Source organism: Melanerpes formicivorus, unplaced genomic scaffold (assembly GCF_026170545.1).
Source record: "Melanerpes formicivorus ecotype bairdi unplaced genomic scaffold, bMelFor1.0.p_v2 SCAF_6, whole genome shotgun sequence".
NCBI lineage: Eukaryota > Metazoa > Chordata > Aves > Piciformes > Picidae > Melanerpes > Melanerpes formicivorus.
In genome coordinates, this window is record NW_027142358.1 from 16,840,970 (window position 1) to 16,862,703 (window position 21,734).

Genomic DNA, 21,734 nt, shown 5'->3' on the forward strand with positions numbered 1-21,734 from the left:
CCACATAGTCATCCAGGGAGAATGTAACTAGTACTTCTCATGCCTGCAACCCCATGGAAATTATTAGTAATGTAATCCTGCATAAAATATATTACAAGAGTTTAGTTAAAAGAAATACCCTTTAAAAAATGGATAGGCTGATTCTCTATGGGTGGATATTAAACTTAAAGAGGAATTTTTGTTCAGTGTAGCCCATCATTTCAGTACCATTTCAGTAGTTCAGAGCTGCCTAATGCCTTATCCACATTCCTGGATTTGCTGCCATTTTGGCTATGATGATTTTTGAGCTGTGATCAACTGGGAAAAGTTGAAGAAAAAAATTGTTGTCCCGTTGTGCCCCCTTGGGATTGCTTGCAATTGTACAAAAGCAGTTTTGGGTTCTGAACACCTTGCAGAGAAGGCAACATAACACGTCTGCTGATGCACTGATGCCCAGTGTAGATTAGTTGTGTTCATGTAGGTTGTGACTACTTAAGAATGTTTGGGCATGACAGCAGTTTTGGGCAAGGTGAACAGAGGGTTAGATTCTGAGCAATGACAGGAGTTGGTGCATCTCTGAGTTGTGGGTTGAATGACTCAAATGTAGTTTAGGTGTCCTCGGAATTTGCAGTGCTAAGCACCCCACAGCAGTGTAAAATGAAGGACTGTGGTCCATGGACCACAGTAAACCTCCCCACTCCCATGCATAAGATTTTTTAATGTTATTTTTTCTCTAACTACTTCATGAAAGCAGTGATACTTGGCAAATAAAGTTGTTTGTTTCCTTGATTACAGGCCAAGTACACAAGAATCAGAGCAAATTTCCTGGGAAGATGTTCATTCCAGTGTGTCTTTAACTCCTATGACCCTGAATCCATCTGTTCACCTCTCATTTGTTCTTGCTTTCCTTGAAGCCCTAAATCAGGAAGCTATGTTTAAAAAGCAAACTGCAACACAGGACCAAACTTTTCTTGCAAATGCATGAGTCTGATTTGCTACTTGGTTTTTAGACACTATTGCTGCTTTAAATGCAGGTGACTCCCCTTTTCTACTCTTTGATGACTATCTTTTCCCTAAATTTAGGAAAATTGGACACATAAATAGATGTGTGTGTATATATTTAATACTTCTGTATTTGAGTTTCTTGAAATGATGCTGTCAGAGCTTTTTGGTATGGTGTGATTTTAAATTCTTTCCCCTTTTTCTTTATCTCTGACCTTTCAGTTCCTCTCTATACTTCATTCCCTGCAGAGGGTCAGCATTTAAGGCTTTCCTTCTGTGAATTTGATTAAAGGTCTGTAAGTACAGGTTTTATATTTTAATATGAGTAGAATTGCCTAAATAGATCTCATTGCACATTAACCTTTTAGAAGGCTGATTTGAACTGGCCGTGTATGCTAGTTTCCAAAGTTAGAGGTTTTGCTTACTTGTTTGTTGGTTTTGTTTGTTTGCTTTTGCTTCTTTTTTGGGGTGTAGAAAGTGAAACTTGCCTTTTATGGGTTAAACAGTGGTATTTGTGTATGAGTAGACAATATTCATTTTACTGAAAAGCCTCTGCATCTGGCACATAGTCTCACAGGCAGATGAAATCACTAGGAAGAGCTGGTAATGTCAAGTACAATAGATGATACAATTATTAAATTATGTAGCATTGTCTAATCTGCACACACAGCTTTGCCTGTTACCAGTGACAAACTAATATGCCATCTAACTCGACAGCCCTCTTAGTTTATTGTAGAAACTTGACACGAACTGTCATTCATGTTCTCCAGAAGTGATGTTTTTCGGATAACAGGAAATGCATTCCTCTGGCACCTTATAAAACCCCACAGCTGGCTAAGTGTTACATGAAAGAAACCATGGAGTCCAGTTCATAATAACAAATTCAACTTAGACTGAATGCATGTACCTGTCCTCTTGCTTTTCCTTTCATGGAACCATTCAGGTCCTTGTATGTACTCTGTTGTAGAGGTCTAGACCCAGAGCATGTGAAGATATGCTTCAGCACAGTGCAAGAATTTCAGTGTACAGTACTTGAATATTTTCATAAGGTTCAAGGCATGATGGGGCAGAGCAGTAAACAGGAGCCCAGGTTTCAACAGCTGTAATGATTGTATACAAGTTTTAGTTTCTTACTGTGTGATAGGAAGGATGGGATGAACATCATCCCTTTGAGACAAGTCTAATGAGAGGTGATGCAGAACATGTATTTCTATTGCCTTGGCCTGTCTTCCTTCATCTGGTTACTTCTGTCCATATTAATATGTCTGGCATACTTCCTGGAAATATTGCAGGTGGTGCCAAGCCTTTTGGTGTTTTTGTAATGGGACTGATGAACATGTGACTGTTCAGCTGTCTTCCACCAGTCACATCTTGGAAAGAAACTTTTCTTCAGAGGCAGTGATTTGTCTCTGTACTGACCCATTGATATGCTCAGATAATACCAATCAGTTGAGAACATCCTTGCATCTTAAAATGTATCCAATTCAAATTTCTTAGACTAGAGTAAATTTGAAGCTTCTTTTCATGTAGTTGCTGATGATAGAAGCTGAGAGTATATGTGGAGTATAAAGTTTTGCATCTCATTGGCTTGAATACATTCTCTGCCAGTGAGATAGCTGCAATGGCTGAAATATCAAGAAAACCAAACTTACTCCAACAGGTCACCTGTCTGATGCTCTTTTAATCTACCTGTGCTATTCTGTAAACCACAACTAATTAAAAACCAGGTATAAGAGTAAAGAGGGTCTCTGTTCTGTTTATGGAGTTCTTGAGTGCAGCATTTAAGAAAAAACTATTAAACAGTTTTGTGTTGATACGTATTTATCTCTTTTTCTAAGGTTAAAAGCCTGTGTGCAGGAGCCTGAAAGGGCCTCTCTTTTGGGAAGAAGGCTTCTATCCCTTGAATAAACTCAGCTGTTTTATGTGCATCTATTTGCTCTTGGGTGCATTGTCACAAGATGATCTGATATTTGAAATTTCTTGCCCCCATACTACTTGTAATAAAATTTTTCTAGATGTGCTGACCCAGATTATCAAGAACATGACACATCCATGAAGTATCAGACACAACAATTAGTTTTAACACGTAGGATCAAGGCCATTAAGTTTCCAAATTAATCAGAGACTGAATTAGCCTTGAATTACAACTTATTCTCTTATCTTTTTGAGATGGAAAGACAAAGTAGTAAAAAAGCAGAGAGACATAGCTTTTAAAACTTCCATTTTCTCTGAGGAATGGCTGGAATAAGTTGCCTTTGTCTTCCCTCTCTTTTGAAAATGCATCATTGAATCGTTGTAACCTAGGTTTAGTTTCCTCTAGGTGTTTCAGTGATGAGAAACGCTGCTAAATGATCACTTTTGATAAGCAGAATATAAAACTTAGGTGTCTAAATTGTTTCACTGAGCTTTCTGGAACTGCAAAATGATGCTGTTGCCCTCCAGCCACCACATACCTCTATACAGTGTTTTAAAAGAGCCTATATGTGCATGTGTCTGAACTGTATTTCCAGATGTTTTGGAGGAGTGCATTAAGGGTATTTCAGTTACAGGCATCAGAAGATACATTGGGTGAAACTTTGCCTTTATTTCTTCAATAAGGTTTACTGCGATTGTTAAACCAGTAAAGCTTACCTAGATTCTCTTAAAACTGCTTAGAATAATTTACTTGGTTGATTGAATTTGTTTCCTGTGGAAGAAACTTCTCACAGATTGCAGCCTTTGTGCTGGGTGGGAAGAATGAAGTGAGTATTGTTGCCTTTGAGCCATATGCTTGGAGATAAATCCTCAGTATGGGATTGTCTGGGGGGTGTGTGTGCTTCTCTTCAAAAACATTTTTACATTAAATCAGCAGGCAAAGTTGTTGAATGTTGATGGCAGTTACCTATAAAAAGACAGGAGAAGCTGTTTTGCTTACTCTAAAAACTGAGTAGGTAGAAAGAGCTGGAGTGTATTAAAATCTAGTTTGTGTGACTATTAACCAGTTTTAAGTCAAGTTTTAAGTCTATTAGAGCTCAAGTTCAATGAAGCACATGTTAATTTTGTCCTTACTGAGAAAAGGTCTTACATTGACCATATGCTTAAATATCATCAGCTGCTGGATGAAACTCCAAAATCCCTCAGGTGTTCTACTGGTTTGCTTTTCTTGTAGTCTCTGTACCTCCTAACAGGAGGTTTGTATACAAGTATCTTTAGTGGCATAAGAATTTTAGAAGCAGATCAGAAAAGCACCCTCAGCAAGTTTGCCAACGACACCAATCTGTGTGGTGTGGTTAACTTGCTGGAGGGAAGGGATGCCATCCAGAAGGACCTTGATAGGCTTGAGAGGTGGGCTAGTGCCAACTTCATGAAATCCAACAAAGCCAAGTGCATGGTCCTGCACCTGGATCAGGACTGTCCCAAGCGCAAATACAGGCTGGGTGGAGAATGGATAGAGAGCAGTCCTGAGGAGAAGAACTTGGGTGTGCTGGCTAATCAGAAGCTCAACACAAACCAGCAATGTACAACTGGCAGCCCAGAAGGCCAACCGTATCTTGAACTGCAAAAGACGTGTGGCCAGCAGGTTGAGAGATGTAATTCTCCCTTTGTGCTCTGCTCTTGTGAGACCCCACCTCGAATACTGCATATGGCTCTGGAACCCACAGCACAAGAAGGACATGGAACTGTTAGAGCAGGTCCAGAAGAGGGCCATGAAAATGGTCAGAGGTGCTGGAGCACTTCCACTGTGAAGACTGGTTGAGAGAATTTGGGTTCAACCTGGAGAAGAGAAGGCTCCAGGGAGACCTTATAGTGGCCTTCCAGTACTTGGGGGGGGGGCTGCAGGATAGCTGGAGAGGGACTTTTTACAAAAGTAATGACAGGATGAGGGATAATGACTTGAAACTGGAAAAAGCTAGGTTTAGATTAGACATTAGGAAGAAATTTTCCCCCAAGAGGGTGGTGAGGCACTGGCACAGGCTTCCCAGAGACATTGTGGAGGCTCCAACCCTGGAATTTTTCAAGGCCAGGTTGAATGGGGCCTTGAACAACCAGGTCCTGTAGAAGGTGTCCCCTGATTATGGCAGGGGGCTTGGAACTAGGTGATCTGTCAAGTCTGTTCCAACCCAAACCATTCTGTGAATCTGTGATATCATGCTGTCTTGTTTTGGGCTTAAGGGAAGTCAGGGAATTTGATCTGCAGCTCTGCATTCTTCATGTAATGACTTAATTAGTGATGTAAATATCAGATCACTCTACAGTTCAATACTGAAGTTTTAAGGAGCACTATACAAAACTATTCTTTCTTTCTAAAGGTGCCACTTGCTATACTTTTCCTCAGATATTTGAATAGCTCTTCTTTGGAAGATCACAGAATCACAGAATATTGGGAAGGGACCTTGAAAGATCATCTAGTCCAACCCCCCTGCCAGAGCAGGATCACCTATACCAAATCACACCAGGTGTGATTTTGACCCACACCAGGTGGGTGTTGACTATCTCCAGGGAGAGAGACTCCACAAGATCCAAAGGGTTAAATCGTAATTGAAAGCTCTTTCCATTTTTTTTTTTCAGTTTTAAAAAGGCTCCACTGTGTTGTACACTGCAAATGCTTTATTTTCCTCTGATCTGTTCAAGTTCTACCTGTTATTAATAAATTGCTATTTACATGTTTTAGCTTGACACAGTTTTGTCTTGGAACTTAAGTATGAGAATAGAAAGGAAGCTAGAATATTAATTTTGTTATCTTAGCCAAATGTAAGATTAAGGTGCAAAAAAGCTAAGTGCCAGCAGCTGCTCAGTATGACAAGGGGTACTTGGTGAATGCTGTTTTAATGATGTTCAAGTTAGAAAATATGTTGATGAGTATCTTGAACAAGATTAATTTATGTAACTTGTAACTTGCAAGAGGGCTTGAGATTTATATCTAATAAATATTGATGGTTCGTAACTGAGTTTGTTGTGCAGATAAATACCATCTGACAATTATTGTCAAGCTTGTTCTAACTTTTAGGAGAGAAATACACAGCAAAAGGTCTCTGGCAGAAAGTCAAGGATTGAAGTTAGGTGGTCTACTTACAAATGCTACTTGTAAAAAAGATTGACACTGTGGGGTGTTTTGTATTTGTTTAGGGTTTGTTTGTTTGATTTAACATATATAATCCTTTAGCTATTGATCCACACAGCAAAGCTTTCCAGTGAATGTTGAATTCTGCAGCTATCCCTTAATTTCAGGGAATACCATTGTGGCAAAGCACTGTTTTGCTTTGTTTTGTTTTTTAAATGCAGAGCCATCTGAAACAGTATATAGTCCTACTTAAATAAGCTAGCTTTTCTTTTGGACCCTCAACCTGTTTACTGGTGCTACAGCGCTCTAAGATACCATTCGTGGAAGTTTCTGAGCAGGGTTAAAAAGTCTTCTGAAAAGTATGTTCTTTTAATATACTGCAGTGCTTTCTTGAGTGCAGGGTAGGGACATATGTCTGTATTAAAAAGTGTATAGAGAGCACACAGGTAGTACAAAATCTATCCTGGAGCCACCCTTCTTGCTTCAGTTACGGTTATCTGAGAATCTGCTTTCAGGAAAATCTGAAAAGCAGTAAAGGTTACCTGAAATGTGGCCTATGTGCACCAAAATGCTGTGTTCATATCCAAGAGGTTATTACATTCTGTCTAGGAAAGTGTAAAATATAGTGCTGGATTCTGACAGCCATTTATATGTATGATACTGTTAACATGGCACAGATGAGTGCAATATGAAGGGAAGCAGTATGGGCAGGACGGTAAGGTGTGTACTTGGTTCTGCGTGCTTACTTCTGGGGTGGCTGTTGCTAATCACGGTGATTAGGTCTCTGCATCTTTCCACTGCGTCCCTTTCAGATGAAAACTCTTCAAGAAAGATGCAGTTGCTTGATGGATTGTAGAACACTGTGAATTAAGCCCTTTATAAAATTATAGGCTGACCCACTTTAATCAATTGGAATTACATGTAGTCGCAATTAGACTTTTCAGAAAGTATTTTCTGATATGACCATTAGATGAACATTTTCACTGTTAGAATCAACAGTTTGTGTTTTCTCTTAAAGTCACGAATGTCAGGGCATCTTACTTGTGCTTTAAAAGAGTAGTATAAGAAAAAAACAAACCAAAAACAGAGGTCTTGAAAACTATTGACCTGATGCAGCCAAAACTTGCAATCTGGGTTCTAGTGAAGTCAGTGCCAAAAAAGTTATTTGCTCCATTACAGCAGGGATTTTGCTTGTGATGTGATACGTTAATTTAAGTGCCTGTGTATTCAACATTGTCAAAAGAGTTTCCTTGCAAGGACAGTAAAGCTTGTTTGCAGTTGTTAAGGTGTATTTTTGCTTAAAGGTTTTCTCAGGAGCTTAAAATCTTAATCATTTAAAAGCTAAACCCCTTAAACTTGGGAAAGCATGGTAAAAGCTTCAAGGTCATCATTAGGCTCACATTGTCAAAATTAGGAATTCTGAAATAATTTTTTTATGGTTGCTAGTCCAGTTGCCTTCTGTCTGTTGAGCAAAGCTTACTTTCCTCACTTTTATGGATGTGTGGCTACGAGTTTTAGCTTCTGTGTTGACACTGTGCTTTGGCTTTAGCGTTCTTGCACTAAGATGCTGTGTTAGAGTTGTGAGCTTGGCTTTTCTTTGACATATGTGAGGCTTTTAGGTTGGAAACATCCTACAGTGAACACCCAATCTACTAATGGTTAATTAAAAAAAATATAATTTTAAAGTGTGATTGCAAAATCAGCTTTTGTACTTTAAGCATGAAATAGGAAGGAAGGGCTTAAGAGTTGTGAGAAACTATATTGTTTCTTAAATCTTCTCTATTTTAACCAACCTAATGCTTGCAGAATCTGGTTAGGAACTCTTGATTACTTTAATTACATATAACAACAAAACTAAAGGCCTTTGGAGGAACCCAAGGCGATTTCCAGTGGTGTTTGTGGATGAACTAATTATTTTAATACATTGGACTAATGACTCTTAGCTTTTCTTTTGTTTTTCTTCAGCATTGCTGTAAACAAAAACTTTCCTTGCAAATGACTTAATTGGTTGCAATTTGCTGGACAGATAGAAGCTGGGAAACAGACAACAGAGCTCTGTTGCATACAAGTTCTTTGTGGTTTTGATTTATTTAGGTGTTTCAGTCTTTCTCACAAGGTGTTGCTAAAGTTTCATCTTCTGAAATTTTGGTCAAGGAAACGGTCCTATATCTGGGTTTAAAATAATAATTAAAAAAGCTGGAGCAAGACCATTTCTCTTAGGGGACTGAAAACACTTGTAGAGACATGAATCCTTTAGAGAGATACCATTGCCTACTCCATCTGTGCAACCAGAGTTGCAAGGAGTAGAGATAGCTTGTGAGGCCTCAGGACTGATGGATTAATGGACAGCTGTTAGCTTTTGAGGTGCTGGGAGCTGACACAATGGAAAAATACTGTTGACTTTCTATTACTAGGTTATTACCTCTAGCAATTTCCATTACAAGTTCCCCTTTCTTTTATTTCTGTGTACATGAACAAAACATAAATTGCTGATAACTCCTCTGGTCAATATAATGATTATACAGACTGACATTGGTGATGTTAGAATGAGTAAAAAAGGCCTTTTTTTTCTAATTGCAGCTGACAGAACCATAGTACTTAGATATGCATACACACGGAATCACTGTATTCATAATGCTGTGACACCTGGCACATCTTACCAAATCAATGCACTTCGGTGCTTTTCATCACTGATCTTTGACCTAGTGTTTGAACCTTGGATTTTGTGCAAGGATCCTTAAGAAATGGCCAAATACAAAGCTAAAACACAAAATCAACAACGGCAATCTAGTAATATAAATTGATTGATGGCAACAGGAGTGAGTATGGCAGCTAGAAGTAGTGTTTGTCAGCAATTTTAATACTCTTCCGAATAAGGTCATATAAGATAGAAGTAAAAATGTTCTGCTAGAACTAGAGTCTTAGAACTAGAGAGATTAAATAAATAAATGAAATTTCAGAACTAAGTATCAGCCAAATTTGTCTTGGCTCTGCTGGTTCATGTAGAAACAAAATTTCTAATGTCTTCATTAACTGTTGAAAGAATACATCTACATAGTAGGTTGACAATGTCATCTCATTTTTGGGGGGATAAAAAGTGAGTTTAGTAGTCTACAGTTTAAATTCCTATTCCTTTTAGTTATCTGCAAGTGTTCTTATTTGAATCCCCTAAGCAAAACTATGGTCATGTTTGCCAGAAGGTTCCACTGCCATTCAGGCAAGTCCTTGCAAGTGTTTTTTTTTGACAGAGTTTTGGTTGAAGTGCAGGTATTTGCGCAGTAAGCACAAAAGGAAACTTCATTGTGTTAACCCATATGTACCTTCAAAAAAAAGTTGTAACCATAATTTGATATAGCTCCAGTCATTACCTACTGCTCATCAGCTCTAATCTGTGCGTAGCAGCTTGTTTCTTCTATTCTCTTGAGGTTAAGCTTGCAGGGGAATGTGTTAACATTTGAGATCAGAAGGCTTCCAGAGACTTGCTCAGCAGAGCTGCTGGTGTGAAAAGGCATGCAATCTGAGTCTAGAGGACAGATGGTTTAAATATGGGTACAGAGATTGAAACTGCTTTGTTTGCATTCTTTTACCACCTTTGCTGATCTAGAAAATACTTTCATTTGGAAAGATAAAAGCTGACATGAGAATGGGCTTTGTGGGTTGAGGCTTCTCCCTTGGCTCCACAGAGACCTGGGTCAGGAAAGTGCTGAGGAAGTGCATGGATGGCTTTGGCAAAAGGTCCAAACTGCATGTGGGCTGCTGTTGTGAGATGGCAGCAGTTGCACGTGTGGAAGCAAGCACAGCCTTTCCCAGCACTTGTGAGTGGTGAATATAGCTAAAAAGCTGGAGAGTGCCTCTACCTTCTGAGATATGATTGGCAAGCCTGGAACATAACTCATTACAGAAGCAGCAGAGGATTGGGAAAGATTTGTTTATGCCAATTCAAATTCCTCTGGTCCCTAGAGACTTTGCACTCTGATTCACCACTATGAAATATTCAGGTTTTAATCATCATTGCTTAGTGCAAAAACTGTAAACTTGGTAGTTTTTAAAATATTGAGCTTTATTTCTGCATAAACAAGTGTGACTATATGTAAATGTATACGGAAAATGCATGTGAATAGGTACAAAGTATAGCTATGTATGAAACTTTTAAAAGCACGGCTATATCTAAAATGTATATGCATTTATATTCACTTGTCTTCAGGCTTAAAAAGGAGTGACTTGTCTGCTGGGAATGGTTTCTGTATGCTTTGGTGGATGAAGAGTAAGGCACAGAAATGAATATTGGGTATGTTAGCAGATTAGCAGTGGCTAGGCATAGAGGATTTAACATCTCATAATATGTTTTTCACAGTAACTTAAATATATATCTGACTTGCTCTTAAGATTTATTTAAAACAGAAACAAATCCTATTTTTGTGACTGCATCAAACTTTGCTGGATCTGAGGGTGAATTTCTGTGAAAGTTGGTGTTTCTTTCAGTTTGCCCAGCTGTTCCTGTTTGCCATACCTAGTGCTGCAGAGCAGTCTACTGCAGCAGATCACCCTTTTCCTTCAATTATTTTCTGGGAATCCCAAACCCTAGTGCTCTTCCTTCTGTATCTGGCTACTGCTACAGCCTGAAGTCATATGCTTCCTGTTATCCGAACAAGCTGTCCTCTGATAAACACTGACAGACCTTTCTGGTCTACTGCATTGTTACATCATCCCTGTTCTACCCTACCATCAAAGTGTGCAACACCCCTGGAAACATTGTCTTCTTGGCTCTCCCCTAGTCAGTGTGCCTTGCTACTAGTTTATTCTCTTTGAGTGAGGGTTTGGTCATTCTTGCACAGCTGTGCCAAGAATTACTTAGTAATTGCAGTGGGATTTGGAATGACGTTTTTAATAGAGAACAAACCAAATTTGTCTACTTTCTCCTCCTTAAAGACAGATGAGCGAGGGCTCACAGCGTTGTTAGAACACAGGTTGAATGTATGGTTTTAACAGATGCCAGGGGCCCTCTGTTCTGCTTGATGATCTTGAGGTCTCTGTTTTAATGCAATACCAAAGAATGCAATTGCATGAATGAGACATGGACTTTAGCTGAACAAAAAGATCAGTTAAAAACCTAAGCTAAGTAATATTTTTTTGTGGGATTTTGGTTGTGTTGGGTTTTTGGTTTTGGGTTTGGTTTGTTTGTTTTTTGTTTTGTTTATTTGTTTTCCCCATAAGGACACCAAAGGTGGGGGTTTTTTTTGTAAGTTATTAAAGTTTTGTTACTACACTTTCCCCATGTAGAGTGTCATAGCTCTGTAATTTGTATATCTTAAGAATATCTGAACTCACTGTGAAAGATAAGAATAATAGGAAAAAGTAAAATCCTTCATGATAGTAATCCAAAAATTGTGTGTGTTTTGCTTTAAAATGCATTGCTCTTATTTGAATCCCTCTCCTCCATAGTCATGTTAAGGTATTTTATGCACAGCTGAAGTGTGAAGTAACAAGTACATATTAGACCCAAGTTGTTTGTACATATGTATTTTTCTTCCCAGAATTTCATTGCAAAGGTGGACTTTGTGTTTTGGCATTTGGAAAGAAGAATAGGGTGCATTTTAAATCCCAGATAAAACTGATTTTCCAAAACTGTGGTGTCTGAGGGGTCTGTATTGGGCCACAAAACCTCAGAGTCTGGCTTGCTGCAGCAGGAAGGATTAAAATGCTGTCTGATTTTTCTTACAAGGCTTTAGCTTGTTGATTAGTATTGATTGTTGAAGGAATTGGCCACTTGAGTAGATGCTGAATCAAATAATCCCCAGTTCTTGCTTCGTAAATCCATTGTCGTGGAACAAGCTGCTGAGAAGCTTTGCATGCATTCTACAGTGTGATGGGAAGTTCTCTAACAGTCCAACTAGTAAAAATGGCACTTTTTTTTTTTTCCCCCCTTTTTAAAGTACTGTTGACAAGTGATATTTGTGTGGAGATTTTAGGGTAATAGTTTGTAGTTACTTCTAATAGAATAACAGCAAAAGGCCAGGAATAGCTTTTTTAAAAGTGTATCTAAATGATTTAGTCATAGTGAAATTTAGCCTTCCAGATCACATAGGTACTGTTGAAAAATTTCCCCATGTCTTGTGTCTAAAAACTCTTTACCACTGATTTGTCTCCTCACATGCAGACAGCATAAACAGAGCATCTGTAGCTAATGCAGCTTTTAAATGTTGTATTTGAGACTGATCTTAGAGATGTTGGTGACAAAGCCATTAACTCTCCCTGCACCACCTTCCTGAGACCTTTGCAACAGTGCGGGGTGTGTGGCAGGTATGTTGGAATGCTGGCTGAGGAAGCCAGGACCAGGTTGGTGTCATGGAAAATAGCCAAGGATTTTGTTTGTAAGTTTCAGTGAAATGCAGTGGTTCAGTTGCATGGTTTGGAGTTCTTAGGGTATAAACTGAGGGTGATATTTGTAAGAGATTACTGCTGATGTGTGAAAATAAGAATGGACCAAATAGGAGATGCAGGATCTGCCATGTAAGCCTTGTTACTGTAACTGACTCGTATGAAGCCCAGAGAAATCAAGGATTCCTACTGTGGTTGCCATTTACAGCCTCTGCCTGAAAGACATTTGGCTACCTGCTATGCACTTCGGGGTCTCACTGTTATGTTGGTTACCCATTTCTGTCCTTGATCCTGGATTTCCTTTGTGACCACTGCATTTTTGTTTATTCACATAAAAAGCTCACTTGAAGTCTTCTTACTGGGATCCTAGTTCTGTTTTACATTAATAAATAGCTGTAGCTACTGTGAAAATAGTTGGTTTAGTTTGTAATTTCACAACTACTTAACTAAGTTCTTCTCACTCAACTTATTCATATTCTATTTTAAAGTACTTAATGTTTTGTTATTTGAGAATGAAATAATTCACATGGCAATTAGGAGCTGTGGAAAAGCCTCTGAACTTGGTGGAACAAGGAAGTATTTACTGTAATTCATTAATTGTGTCAGACATCCACATAATGAAGCTATACTTTTGTGTTAGGAATAGCAGGATTGTAAGTAATAAGATTTCTTTCAGGAGATGATACTTGTAAAGTCTCCTTTGGAGACAGCTTGTCCTCTGCTTTGGTTTCTGATTAAGTTCCTGAGGATGAATTTCTTGTAATAATAAACTAGTTCTTGGATGACTTGTCAGAGGAAAAGTATTGATTAAGAGCAGTTTGTGACCACATGAGCTTCAGGACAAGCAGAGGTGTTAGAGGTGGGAAATACAGCTACATATATCTGCACATCAAAATTATGGTTCATTGATCTTTATTCTACTTCTGGGAGACTAGTATTCAGAATCTCAGCAATTGACCACTGATAACAGGAGCCTATCACAAAGAAATACCTGAACTGTTGATCAGAACAATAGATTGTTTTTGTTTTTAATATTAAAATATCAGAAGTAGTTAAAATGTAGATTATTACAAAATAATATGAAGTGTTAATATAATAAACACTGGAAAATACATATACAATATAGAAAACTATAATCCAGTTCTTAGCACTCTTTGAACATGGTGCATGAAAAATTTTCAGTAGATTAATGTTTTCTATTTTTGATATCTATGAACTTGATAGACCCTTTGGTTCATTAGCAGGTGTTCTGAAAATTATAGAAATTACTTTCCAAGCAGAAGCAGCAAGTTAATACCCACCACTAATGCTCTATTCTCTTCCTTGTGCCTACAGTGTGCTGGTTCAGGGGCAAGTGGATGACCACCTGAAGCTGGTTATCTTGCAAACCTACAACTAATCCATTGTCTTTAAACAGCTCTTCCGTCTCACATGTGCAATTCTTTGAATTCATAGTGCCATTGCATAAGTCTTTACTTGTAGTGATGTTGTTGCCAAATGATCTCTACATATTGATAATGAATTTTCTGTGTTATGCATGCATATAACTTTCCCTGATTTATGAGATGGAAACCTGTTTGAAAGCTCATTTTAGTAGTGTTTGAACAGTTTGGTATTGTTATTGTAAGTTAATTTTATCATAGGATCTGGTTTTAAGAATAAAGGGGGAGGTGGTGGTGGTGTGAGTGGGGGGGTATGCAGATCCTGCTATATGAGACCCAAACATCCCATACAGAAAGATCCTGTCTCTGAAAGTAACAGAAGTCAAATAGTTAAGCCACAAGTGTAGGTCTATGATAGTTCAGTTAAATGTACAATACTGTACTAGAAGATGTCTTTCTTTTCTCTGAGTCTTTGAAAGGCTTTAACTACGAGTGCAGAGTTGCTTTCTATTAGACTTGGCTGCAGTTTTCATGAGATTTATATTTTGAGCATCTGAGAAAATTCATTTTGCAGCCTTTGCTTATGTCATCTTATAACAAGCCTTGCTTTTGGTTAGGAAGAGGAAATATTAGGTATTTGTAAACTCCCACCTCATCTTTAGATAGAGATTCAGATTGTGTTGTCAAAACAAAAAGTACAGATAATTTATTGGAAGACCAATGTGCTTTACAGCCTGAGCAGAATTTAATGGCAGTGGTAGCTTCTTGAAGTGTGCATTCCTGGTGGGGGATGGGGAGGAGATGTGAATTTGAGCAGTTTAAAAAATAATGGATTAAATACTTTTTTTTAAAAAAGGGTGGGGGGGAGTTGGGGGGGGGGGTCTGTCAAAAAGGATGTGTTACAGGCAATTAACACTTTTGGTTAAAAAGAAAAAGAAAGGTAATTTCCATGAGATTCTACAGGGAAGGTGCTTAAAACCAGTGTCAGAACTTCACGGACTTTCCATAAATGAATCTTGAGGAGTGAAGAGCACAAATGAAAGCAGACCATTTTCCTTGATGTTGGTGCCTGGATCGGTGTAAAAGCTGGTAGTGGCTGTGTGTTACATTGGTAATACAGACTATTACTCTTAGAATTCTGTATATAGATAAGGAGTAATATTACACTGAAATGGTTGTGAATTACTTTGTTCATATATCATTAAATCAATTCTGTGATATAATAGCTTTTGTATTATTATTTAAAATACTTCCTTGGGACTCAGGATAATGAGATACAAGCATGTCTTAAATGATTTTATTTAACATATGATATAGATTTGCATTAATGATGGTTGGAAATAGATATCTTTGTATTTTAAAACACTATTGTCTATAAACAGTCAAGCTAGAAAATGTTTTCCAGTGACAGCAACTTTTCCTGGATACTTTTTCATCAACATTTGGCATTACCTATTTACTCAGCTCAGTGCTGCCTTAAGTCACTTTCAGGAAGCAAAATGCTCCATAGGACTTAGATTTTGGGAGCAGACAGATTCTTCCTGTACTTTTTCCCTAGATCTTTAACATTCAGAAGCTTGTTACATAAACAGAAATGTTCTTGTAAGGAATTTATGACATTGCGGGGAGTGGAACACTTTGATTATGAGGAGTTTTTCCTGCAAGTACTTTTGAAGTGGGCTCTGGGTGTGTGTATGCTTGTCTAACACAATTCTTAGTATTGTGTTTGGCTTTGAATGTGTCTGCACTGTGCTCCAGAGCTATTACTGCAGCTCATTTAAACAAATGCAAGGTAGTTTAAAACAAATTAATTTGGGCTCCAGTGGGAGGGCTGCTGCAAGGCTAGGGTTTCACTGACTGAACATGGGATTAGAGCTGGTGTTTCAGTATTCCATTTTGATGTTTTTATGGCTATGGCTCACCTTCAGCCTTAGCTGAAGTTATACGTTAGCTGCTCTAAAGGTAGGTCAGATAGGTTTTTGCATGTTGCAATCATACCTGGTTTGTTCCTGAAGATTGTGTTCCCTCTTTGCTGCAATAAAATTGCAAGGGATGAAAGTTGAGAGAGCAGCTTTGTAAGGCTGGTCTTCTGTCTGTGCATAAAATGGACAAAAAAGGGATCTTACTTCCTGCACTGGTAGCTGGCATATCACAGCCAGGCAAGGTGCCACCAACTGGCATCTGTCTCCAGATTCCCCATATTGACATGAGTCAATCAGAGATGATAAAAACATTATGTCTAGTCATAATTTGCCCCAGTAAAGGTTTGCAATAGCTTCAAGAGACTTTCTCAGTCTCTTTTCGTTTTTCTGAGCTGAGACTGTCAGTTTGACAGTTGGAATTTCCTACACATTATCTGTTTTACTGGTTCACAAGCTGGTAAGCAGCTCAGAGTGAAATCTTCATCTTGCTCAAGCTGCTGGATGCTTTAATATTGACCTCAATGCTTCTTCCCCTCCTCACCCCCCTATGTCATTGAATTAACCTATATTTCAAATATATCCAATTTGTAAACACCATTGGGGGAGACTGGAATTGCTTTATGCTTTTGCGTTTTGAAGGTGGTTGACAATATCGTAACTGGCCCTTACAGGAGATAAGAGGAAGTGGATGAGCCTTGGTCCCTAAAATTGCTACTCCCTTGCATTGCTACCTATTTACTACAAAAGACAGAAGGCTCCTTTTAGCCATTCTGCTTCATGTTTTAGCCTCTCTCCTGCTGCCAAGAATATTTTTACTCTGTGTCAAAAGAAAATGAATTCATGCCTTCCGGATTTCTGCTCTTTGCTCTGTGTTACATGATAGCAACCCAGTGAGATGCACAAGTAGAAACTTTATCAATGATTGATAAAAGCTGAGAGCTGTTTAATTTTTTTCCTGTTTAATGACTTTCAATAATTTAATGCATTTATTGTATGTTTTTAAGAAGTAACACCCATATTACTTGGGTTTAATAGGCTTGGGTTTAATAGGCTGAATGATTCAAGCTTCAAAAAAATACAGATTTCAGACATGAAGTGTGTGCTCTTGTTAATTAAGACAAAAATATGAAATCAAGCTTGTGAGATGGAGATAGTTCTTGTGAAAAAAATGTTTCTGCATGCCCCCTCCCCAGTGCTTCTATCCTTTGGGCTGTTGTCTTGTCAGTACATGGCTCACCCACCGTGACATGTAGGAGCTTACTATACCACTCCAGATGGGAGGCTCTGGAGGATGTTGCTCATGAGCATGCACCCTTATTATGTTCTAGGTCCCAAGTCCCACCATAACACTGCTGTTTTAATTAGTTTATTAGTATTGTGTCACATAAGTAATTTGGAGAAGTTTGAAGAGTGTGACTTTTAGGGAAAGAATTGCTTCCTTCTTGTTTCTTGGGAAGGCACCACATTTTCAGTGAGGAGCATCTTCCATTGTGCTTAGGTGCACTGGATTTGATCCTCAAGGCTTTGCATATGAAATAATGAGGAATAAAATCTTACTTAGGCTAGGTATGTGCATTTTTTGGTGATTAAGAGAAAATGTAATTTTTTTTCATTATTGGTGGCTGTTGCATTTAAACTGGTAAGTAAGCATGCTGCATAGGTTGGTATGTTTTAATAAGCATATTATCTAAATGCATCAGTATGAATAGTGCTTCTGTAAACTTGGATTTTCACATGGACAAATGCCAGTTTGTGAAGAACTTTTTTCAGGGTCCAGGGAAAGCAGATGGGGAAAAACAGACAGGTATAGCATTTAAGCTGCAGAAAAGAATTGTGCAAGCACCTCTAAATAAAGGTACAGAAATACAATGCATTTGAATTGAAGGTAGTTCAAATTAATAAAAAGTATGCATCTTGTTTAGAAGTACATTTCATGTAGGTAAAGCACAGAGTGTTGTAGTTAGACATTTGTTGATGCGTAGATCACGTGACTACACTAAGGTGTGGGCAAATCAAAGGCAAATTTATTTAGGAGATCTGTTTTTATTCACTCTTTACCCTTTGCACTTCTGCAACACTATCTTGATAACTTTTTTGGCTATTTGTAGTAGATACTTGAGAAGAGCTTCCTGTCTTTGTGCTGATATGGTTCTGGGAAAACAGTATTTATGTTTGGAGAAGTTTGTTCACAAATAACTTCAGTACAGTTGTTTGTGGTGGAAGTGCTTACCCTGCTACAGAGGGAGGTGAGGTTCCTGGCTTTAAAACACAGGATTTAGAGTCCTGCCCTGAGAGTTAAAGGAGGGTGCCAAAAATGTGCAAGAGGTGCCACTGCTGTTACTAGTAGAGAGACTATAATATATTTTACTAAGGTAGGTAAAAGATACTTCTGGTACTGTTCTGAGAAATGTTTTAACTACAGGTAGTACAAGAATGTACATGGAAAACGGTCTCCTTTTCCCAGTTTCATGATGATGGTTAAGAGTAGGTTATTTTTTCACTATGATATAAACTTGACCTAATTCTATTAGTGGACAAAAGTGAACATACAGTTCCCCTGAAGGAAAGTACCTGTTTGTTAAAAGTAGATTGAAGAACTTTTCCCCTCTAAATTGTGTGAGGTTGTAATGCTGTACTGCCCCCCTCTTTAAACCCTATTTTGCCTAATGTTATAAACATGTTTTTGCAAATGATCTAATATGTGCAGCCGTGCTTTGATCACATTCCTTTCTCTAGCTCTTGTTGTAATAGAAGTAATTAACATCATAGAGATACAAAATCCAATAATCTAGAAATACTTCCAGGCTGGTTGTGTATAATGGAGGCTTCCTTTAACAAAAGGAGATCCCCAAAGTGTTGATGGGGGCTTCTGGTAGGGGTTAGACAGGATAAAACCTGGTGCAGAATGGAAGGGAGGGGGAGTTACTTTTCTAAAACTTGGTATTTCCTGAACTTAAAAAGTCTCTGGATCAATGAAATTAAGAACTAGATCTTGCAAAATGACATGCAGGATCTTTGCATTTAACCATGGAAACTGGGTTAGATTTGGGTAATATCTGGGAAATTTATTTTCATTATGTAGCATCAGGAATAAACCTGGCACTGATCATTCAGAAAGAAAAGTTAATTTTTAATCAAAATCACATTTCAGAAGCCCTGGTCCAGGTATCAGTCTTCAGCTCAGGTACTGTCCAGAACCATCATGCATAGTGTGAGATTTAGTGAAAACCCAGATCTGGCTGGTGAAATAGAAAATTATTTTTATTAAGCTTGATGTAGGAAAGCACCTCTGCTAAATCCAATGCAGAAGTTGACTCACACACCATCTGAGGATGTTTGTCTTATGCCTCTTCATTTATCTAGTGTTGATGTCAACAATGTGTTGGGTTTCCATACAGTATTTATTTAGCAGCTTTCTGTTTGTTTCCTTCCTGTAGTGGTTGTATAGCCAAAACATTTTGACGTTTTTCTTCTACAAATTACTTCTGGCTCTGCCAGAAATTTAGTCAGTTCTTTTGGTGTACTAAGTCATTTTGCTAGGTTTCTCCAATTACTATCTGACTTTTTTTGGTAATGCATTATTTCACTTCATTTTATGTTGGTGTGTTGTTTTTGCTTTTTTGGTGGTGGGTTTTTTTTTTTTCCCCCTGGGAATTTGAGAATGGGGCAATCTCATCTTCCATGGTGAAAGTGATGTTGAGTCAAAGCTACATCCATAAGTCATGCTTCTGAGAGATTTTTCTCTTCCCAAGAATGATGCTAAAATGATTTTGTGTTTTGCACTTGGCCTTTTTTGCCACCTCTTGATTTTATGTTTGATTAAAAAATATACTTCCTTCAAATCTTGTACATCTGATTTAAATTCTTTCTCCTATCAGTAAAAGGATGAAAACGTAAAATTGTTATGCGCTTGAAATGTAACCAATATCAAATTCTTAGCAGACTTCACCTGACATTTGTGGGGAGTGTCTCTTAGCAGGAAGAAAAATGACACTTAAAGCATCCTTTTGATTTAATGAAAAGAAAAGCAAATGATGCATTTGATTTAGGGACACTAAACTAGTTTTGTCTGTGTAGGTTTTTGCAACCCAGGCTGTGTTGAGCTGTTCAGTAAGTATTGATTAGCACATAGCCGTGGGATGTACACGCGTCAGGAGCAATTCACTAAGGCTCATTTCTTCTCCCATCCCCACAGTTTCCCTCTTAAAAAAGTGTAACAATTTGAGTGCTCCAGCTGTTGGCTTAAGTTTCTTTGCATCAATTTAGTACAAGAAGGCTGAAATCTGACAGAAAGCAGAAATGTGAGTGGTGTAAGAGAAAGTTGAATTAAACAGTTCGGGAAGGTTTGCTGTTGGGGAGGCAGATTTTTTGATCAGGTACCTTTTTGTGTCTGGATACATTCTTTTGCATTGTCAGATTATTGCTAGGCCTATTTACAGGTAAACATAACAAGCCAGAAGAGATTTCTTTCTCTCTGTAGTGCACATTTTCTTTGTGTCTTCTTCTGTGATCTTTATTTAGTTTTTCATTGTTTATTTGCACTGCCACTGTTACTTCATGAATTCTTTAAATCATTGCCTATCTAGAGGGGAATCTGGACAGAATTATTCTTGCAGCTTTAAATCTTGCTGACAGGGTGGAGAGAAGAAGAGAGCTTTTGTCCCCTAGAGAAATGCATGAACTGTGGCCATTTAGAATTGGACAGACGTGGTTGGCTTTGAGGGAGATGCTGCAATGGAAGTGCTACCTTTTATGTTGTTCCTAGCTGTTGGAGCCTCTTGTATAAAATCTCTTTAGGGAGACTAGGATCCATATGCAGTTGCATGCTGTTAGCATGCAATTATCTTTCTGAGAGATGGTAGAGGTGTGTGGGGAAATGTACGGTAGCATTGACTTTTTTATCCTTGAGAATTTGCATTCAGCTTTTAAATGGGACAGAAAAGGGTAGAGATTTTTTTGGCTTCCACTCATAGAGAAAAGTGCTGGAGAACAGACTGGACGTGTTTCCCTTTGCTCATTCCCCATGGAAAACCTTGATTGCCATTTCCTCAAATATGTTAATGTCTTGAATGCACCCTTTAAAATAATTTTCTACTTGATTTTCCTGCCTTTCATCAGAGGCAGGTACTGTGGAGGTAGGGAGGGCCCCATTAAATGTGGATGTCTCAAAGTCTCTTTAAATTCATTTTAGGAGAAGGGCAGAGAGACATGCATGGTCTGAGGTAAGGGTTTATGGTTTCATGGGCGTGAAGCTGGATTTCTAAGTGGTATCTTTAGTCACAAGAAAGACCTTTTGGTTCCATTCCATTCATTCTGATATTTTTTCTACTATTATTACTGAAAGATTCAATATACCCAGAATAGGTTGTCTTAAGAAAAAAAAATAGTTGTCTTAAATTGAAGTTATGGTTAGTTGCATATGCCTCATAATTCTAGGTATGATCCTTGCAGGGAAGAGTACTTAAGCACTTGAATGCCAGAATATACCTGTATGTTCAGTATGCATGTTGGAGTTTGCTTTCTGCCAACTATTTTGATAGTAAATGTGTCTCATTTGAATTTTTGCAGAAGTGGGTGTGAGCTTGGCTGAAGCATATTTAGTTTATAGAATAAGTGCTCGAAAATATTTTAGAGTGGGACTTCATCCTGTTCTAGCATGGGGCTTTATCCCATTCTGACATGAATCCATCTAGTATGTAACTTGATCATATTCCATTTTTTGATAAGGTAATAATAGAAGAAGAAAATACAGGACAGGTCAAGTTGGTACCTTGGAACAGGAGAAGAAGAGGCACAGTAGTTCTTGCAAGGAGTTGTAATCTGTGGACTCTTCAAAAAACTAAGAAAGCTAATACTTGTTTCTTTTGTTTCCAGCCCTTAGGAAATTCTGTTGTGCTGAGGAGGAAAACAACTTCCTGCTCCTTCCCCCCACCCCCTGCACCCCCCCCTTTCTTCTTGCCTGAATTGGAAGCTCCAGGAATGTGCTAATTGGCGGCAGCCTCTTCAGAAAGGTAAGAGGTAATTGTTATC

At 38.2% G+C, this 21,734-nt stretch overlaps 1 protein-coding gene across 10 annotated transcripts in view; it reads left to right on the top strand.

The window, feature by feature from the left end:
* The window catches only part of ZMIZ1 (zinc finger MIZ-type containing 1), a 361,484-nt gene that overhangs the window by 31,148 nt on the left and 308,602 nt on the right, over positions 1–21,734 (top strand). For all 10 annotated transcript variants that reach the window (XM_068139917.1, XM_068139913.1, XM_068139912.1 and 7 more), the window contains exon 2: positions 21,579–21,715. The gene's annotated coding sequence lies outside the window, so the exon portion shown is untranslated. The remainder of the gene's footprint in view (positions 1–21,578; positions 21,716–21,734) is intronic.